At 44.4% G+C, this 6,700-nt stretch overlaps 1 long non-coding RNA gene across 1 annotated transcript; it reads left to right on the top strand.

Annotated features, from left to right (window-relative positions):
- Positions 1-340: 340 nt before the first annotated feature.
- Positions 341-6,460, top strand: LOC120225913. The gene is made up of 3 exons (XR_005526903.1): positions 341-405; positions 5,613-5,705; positions 6,244-6,460. It is a non-coding gene; the product is annotated as an uncharacterized LOC120225913 (long non-coding RNA).
- The last annotated feature ends 240 nt before the right edge of the window (positions 6,461-6,700 follow it).

Below are 6,700 nucleotides of genomic sequence, written 5' to 3'. Positions count from 1 at the left end.
CACTCAACCGACTGAGCCACCCAGGTGCCCCTTAACTGTACACTTTTATAAGGTGGATTTTATAGCGTGTGAACTATATCTCAATTAAGAAAATAAGTCAATGCGAAGAAAGAACCCAACGCAAAGCAGCTAAAAGTATGTGGCATACACCAGATGTTCAAGAATGTAAATTTGAAAAAAAAAAAAAAAGAAAAAATTAGTTCTTGGATAATTCAAAGTTTCTCTAAGTATTTTCCAACGGTGTGTTACTCTGTATAGCTGGGAAAATAACTCCACCTGCTTTGAGTATTGTGAGAGGAGTAATAACTCATAAAAGCCTCACTCGTTCCTTATAGGTCTTTTCTCTAGATAAAAGACTTCTCATCTCCAGTGGAGTTGCCTCGGGTTATCCGCAAGACCCTCGTGGTAAGAGGCCCTGGGCTTCCCACTGCTTCGGGCGCTGCCAGGGTTCAAGGAGAGGCGGTACCTCCCCGCCGGGCACACTTCCCTCCCCGGTGTTCTGAGCCTGCGGAGCTCACTCACTGTCCCATATCACAATCCAGACAACACCGTTTTGTACCAAATAATAACACTCAACCACGGTTCCCTACACTCTGGGCTCCTGTCTTCAGCGTAAAACTCACTTCCTGCCTCAGTGAGAGCCGTGGCAATAAAACGGATGTCTGCACACAAACCCCCAAATTCTAGCGGGATCACTGCGCCCGGGACCGCTCTGGGCGGCTCCTCCGGGCGCCCTCCACCCTCCATCTCCACCCCTCCCCGAGCAAAGCTGTAGGGACCCGAAGGCCACGCAAAGGCTTCTAAAACACTCCCGCGGTTACCATTTCCTAGGCCCCTTCTTCCTTCTTTCCTCCCCCACCTTTTAAAAATTCACCTGTTAATTTAGCAAGAACTATGTAATGCATGTGGATTGGGCGCTCGGCACCGAATGAGTAGTTGAGGGTGCGCTGGATGAGAAAAGACACAGGTAGGAAGTCCCCACCCTTCCCTGTAAGACGCGCCTTTACCGGTGAGCTTTCATTTCAGCTTTCGCGGAAGTGCAAGTTTGGGGGGTTCGGTTTCTAGGCACTGGGAGCTAAACACTTTTTGACTTAAAAATAAATTCTTGAGCTGTTTCTTATTAAGTTCACATAGACTTGCATTCCTTTGCTAGCGTTAAATTGGTTTTCATAAAATAACTATCTACTTTTTAACCTTTAAAAACATTCTTACTTATTTTGAAATATGTTGCATACTTTTTGAGATAAATCCCTTAAAATACATATGAACATCAAACTTGAAAATAGAAGTCACATTTACGGTGTCCCACCAGAGCTCAATATCTAAAGAACCAATGAAGTGACTACTTACTATAAATTCAAAATCCTCACAACCGGATGATAAATTCTACATTATTTCTAGGATTTCCTGGAAAAGGAGAGGGGGTGTAACAACTGAATTTGCTCACAATGCACCCTGCACCCACACATATAACCCCTAGTTTATTGTCCGAAAACACAAGGACCTATCTTATATGCTGACGCCTATAGACACATATCTACAGATACTATTATCCCCCAAATCAGGAAAAGCCTAATACATTTCCTTTCTGCACTACGATTTATTAATCAAATTAATGAATGTTAAAATACCCATTGTCTGTATTGATCATACACAGCCCCTCACTAGCCAATAGTCTAGTAAAAATCTGTATTTCATTCTGAGTTCCACCCGGCATCTCACTCTTGGAAAATGTGTCAAATAAATTGCAGCTAAGGACTTCCTATGTTAAAATACACATACCTCTTATAAATAGGGAGCACTACATCTTGATGTAATGCTTTTTTCTAAAAAGATATTCTAGGAGAATATCCCATCACTACATAGTCTTTAAAATAAAACCGACTATTCAAGGTCATCACCTTTCCCATGTTTGCGATAAAACATTCTATTTAAAAAGTAATGGGCAGGGGCGCCTGGGTGGCTTAGTCGGTTAAGCGTCCGACTTTCGCTTAGGTCCTGATCTCGCGGTTCGTGGGTTCGAGCCCCGCGTCGGGCTCTGTGCTGACTGCCGGCTCGGAGCCCGGAGCCTGTTTCAGTCTGTGACTCCCTCTCTCTCTGACCCTCCCCTGCTCACGCTGTCTCTCTCTCTCTCTCTCCTAGAAATAAATAAAACATTTAAAAAAAAAATAAAAATAAAAAATAAAAATAAAAAAATAAAAAGTAATGGGCAGGGGAGCCTGGGTGGCTCAGTCAGTTAAATGTCCAACTTAGCTCAGGTCGTGATCTCACAGTTCGTGCTTCGAGCCCCGCGTCGGGCTCTGTGCTGACAGCTCAGAGCCTGGAGCTGCTTCCGATTCTGTGTCTCCCTCTCTCTCTGCCCCTTCCCCTGCTGGCGCTCTGTCTCTCTCTCAAAAATAAATAAACATTAAAAAATTAAGAAAACAAATAAATAAATAAATAGAAAGTAATGAATAAACCCAGATGTTGTGTATTTGGGGGCATAGAGAGCTACTCTCATTTGCAATCTACATGGAAGTCAAGTAGCTCTAAGATCCTTATAATTTGCAATCCCCTTTTTCTGCTTAGAAAATGCTGGTTACACACACACACACACACACAGAAAATTTATGTATTATTCATTCCCAAATTTGAAGGGATAACATGCATTTTCAATAACGTCTATCTGTTGCGCTGTGGTTGAAGAAATATTTGAGACTTGTTCTATTCAAAAGAGAATACGTCAAATGAATTTTGGAAACTGAAGAGATGTTTCGAGGCAGACTTACCCTTCTCCCTTCCCTGGAACTACTTCTCCTGCTCTCTCCACTGTGGGATGTGGATACAAATATCCCCAGGCATTCATTTTCTGCCAGGACATTTTTGTGGCTTAAAAATGCACATAGCAATTAGTTTTATGCCTTCCAGTAAGAAATGGAAGCGAATACTCAGGGTAGGAAGGGATTGCACGCGTGTCACCGCGCCCGGAATTCAGCACTCCATCCCCGCCGCCGGTTTTATAACAATTCAGTGCTTTGGGACAGAGCAGCTCCTGGGGTAAAAGCTGCTTGCGGCTGGGGCCGGGGCAGTTTGACAATGAAAGTGATAAGACTCATATAAATAGCTTAAGTATCACTTAAACATTCTACATCAACATTCACAGCTTCTAAACAGTTTCAAAAAGCCCAAATTGACATAAACATTTATCAAAATGGTATTCTTTATCAAAACGTATAAATGTCCTCATTTATCAACACAAATTCAACCATTCTATGTAACGGAGTTTAGGGCAATTAAGCTGGCTTAGTGACCACGGCAGAAAATGACTTATAATAGTGCTCCCAAAAGCTCTGAAATGAAAGACGAGAGAGGCCACATGGATATCCACCTCTCCCTATTTTAACGTCTGTCCACCGTCAAAGGACAGAGACTGCTGGAAAAGTGGGAATCCCACGGGCACAGGCAGCCAGCGTACGTGTAAGTCGCACCGATACAAACATCCGGCTGTGGTGGCAACGGCGGTGCTGGCATCTCAGGGGTTACAGGCGGGGTGGGGGCGGCCTCCATAGTCACTGTCAAGTCTACATGCAATAGTCTTGCTTCTGCTCACCATTGACGCCCCGGTGTCTCAGCCATCAGTCATAAAGGAATGCAGTCAACAAAATGGCAATGGCACAAAAAGTACTTCGCAGGTCAACGTAGCCCGAGACACTAGCAAGAGTGCATCTAGCGCCGGCAGCTTGGGATCACGGGGACATTAGAGGCCCTTACTGCTCACCCAGTCTCACCCCCTCCCCCCCCCACCAAAACTGAGGCGGTCAGGTGCCTTCGCACTCCGGGGAGGGGCCAGAGCAAGCTTCCTGCCTCGAAACTCCCAGATCAGGGCGCCTTCCCCACTCAGGACTCTTCAGTATTGACCAGGCTTGTCACAGAATTCCCGGGAATACCCAAAGGGCTGTGCTTTATCACATAATTCAAATGCGTTCATCCTGGAAAGTACAGACTACAGATTCCTAGAGTCTAGATTCTCAAAGGATTGTAGTTAGTCAGCATCAACCAAGAGTCCTCTGTGGGCAACACGTGATCAGAAAATAAATTTACAGATGAAATAAAGAGAAAGAATCAGAGAAATGAATACACGATACGCTGACACTAGATACCTGCCCCAAAGTGCTTCTGATTCCATTCTCATGAAGCAGCCTCTGGAAGATCAGTGTGACCTGGAGTTACCTAGATGTCAGCAAGGAGTCATCCTGATTAGAATATTCAAGCATTTGTGTCTCAGAAAGGGTCCATCCCCAACTGTAAATTAATAAGTGGGCGTTCTCATTTACTCATGTCTCTTTTTAGGCGATAGGTGTGAGTCAGTCCCCAAGAAGATGGTTAATCTGTATTTACTGACAAAGTGGGGCGTTCGGACTGCAGAGCAGACAACCACACCCCGGAGGATGGAGTCGGGACCTCACTCTGGCCCTCCCTTGACTTTGCTAGTTCAGCACTAAAAACAACAGAAATTGGGCAGAGACATTTTGCAGAATGTCTTAGGGGAGTGAACAGAGACTAAAAGCTGGAGTGGCCAGCAAATCACAGCTCTAATTGTATACGGGTAAAAATAAACACAAGCCGGTCTTGAGCAGCTTTCTCTGACTTTATCACATTGCATACACCTTCAAAGCAGAAAAGGAAAACAAGCCATTCCCATATCTATTATTACAATAAACTGTATTTTCTGTGAGCAGGACCCAGATTATTTTTTCTTTGCTTCTCTCTAGCTGGCACCAAGCACTGCCCTAGTTTCCTGATAGGTGCTCAATAAATATTGGGCCAGATGGGTGGATGGGTGAAGTTCCATATTCTTTCCATTTGTTCTCGAGTCAGAAGTAACTCTTCTGGAGGCCACTCTACTAGGGTGAAAAGTACTTTTCCATTTTCCATTTCTAGAATTTCGTATTTAGATTTAAGTGGTTCAGACCTGTTTCCCCAGGGGCTGAAGAGGCTGATTAGGACTCGGTTCTGCCAAGTGTCACGGCCTTGAGACCACCTGCTTCTTTCCTCTCAGGGCAATGACCTTGTGTTCTCATTTGCAATCACTGTTCTCCAAAGGAAGCCCCATTATGGCCATTTGTGAGCATAACCAGGATGATAAAGTATTATCATGCAAAAATCGAAGGCCTGGCCATGGCTAGAGAGAGACAGCCCAGTGTCAAGGGTGTGTGTGTGTTGGCACTGAGCCTTCGGAGGCAGGACTCCCTTTCATCCAGTCTAACAAGCTCAGCACCACAACAAAGCTCAGCATCACTGGTCAAATGAGGCTCATCATGGATATGATATTTAAATGATTCTTTCCTCTACCTTTTACAACAAGAATTAAAAAAATTGTATGCTTAAAGTCATGGGTCGACTGGGGGTGGGATAAGAAAGGAACATAAAATATACATGCAGTGGGTTAACAATAAACTCGGGATGTATTTTTCAAGAGAGTTTGAGAAAATAAATGTTTGATTAAGACGAATGAAGAGTAATGCCATCCACACACGCATGCATATACATGTACATACATACACACATCTATGTGTGTGTAACACACCTGATGGTCTCCAAAGCCTGCTAACCAATTAACCCGGTCCTCCTAGTGAGCCTGTGAGCAAGACAGAGAACTGATCCTCTTCCCATCTTAAGAAGTGAAAACTGAGGTCGAAAGTGATCTGCTGGAGGCCAGATGGCTAGTAAGTAGTGAAAAGATGGTAACCGGGTCTCCTGATTCCCAGACCGGTATGTTTGTTTAGTTAATCTATCCTCAATATGCGGTGAGGCTTGGGAGACAAAATTACCATCAGCTCCATTTCAAGAGGGCAACTAAAAAGAAAGAGAAAAATAAGGCAATGTGTTCAGTCTATTATTTTACTAAGCTCTCCAGATTCTTTACCTATTGAATATTTCATGAACATGAAGACCCCCTTTAATTGCTTCATTCCTGGCCCAAATTCATAAGACAAAAATAACTTAATTTCGAACCTTTTGTAGTGTGAGGTGATTAGAAAATATCATCTGCAACAAACTTTTAATTATATGCCCAGGGTCAAACATTTGGAACCTTATTTTCATTAAGCCGGCACTGCCGTCAAACCCGCCTTGTAATTTTTCACGCGGTTCCTTCTGTATTTACCCCTGCTCTGCCTTCGGCTGGGAAGCAGGACCTTCTACTCCTCCATTGCTCCAGACGAGGGAGGGTAAGGGAGTTCTCTTCCCGTCACTGTTCTGCAGCCGCCGGATCGGCAGAGCCACCTGCGTGCTCTCTGGGTGGACGCTCAGGAAGGCGTGGGGCAGCAGCGATCACGGCCGGGCCACCAGCGCTCAGCTGCAGCCCCCACGACCTGCGTGAGCAACGCCCACCATCAGACGCAGAAAGGGAGAGGAAGTGTTTGGACACTCCTCCAGCAACTACACAGAGCCGTTTTATGTCTGTTGAATAGAACAGTAAAAAGTGAGGTAATATTCCCGAATAGCCAAAGTAATACTGAAAAATAAAACCAAAACGGGAGGTCTCACCATCCCAGACTTTAGCCTCTACTACAAAGCCGTCATCATCAAGACAGTATGGTATTAGCACAAAAACAGACACATAGACCAATGGAACAGAATTGAGAACTCAGAAGTGGACCCAAAAGTATACAGCCAACTGATCTTTGACAAAGCAGGAGAGAATATCCAATGGAAAAAA

Source organism: Hyaena hyaena, unplaced genomic scaffold (assembly GCF_003009895.1).
Source record: "Hyaena hyaena isolate Hyena2069 unplaced genomic scaffold, ASM300989v1 scaffold_1542, whole genome shotgun sequence".
In the NCBI taxonomy this organism is placed as follows: Eukaryota; Metazoa; Chordata; class Mammalia; order Carnivora; family Hyaenidae; genus Hyaena; species Hyaena hyaena.
The sequence above is the reverse complement of the archived record's forward strand: the minus strand, read 5'-3'. Positions and strand labels throughout refer to the sequence as shown.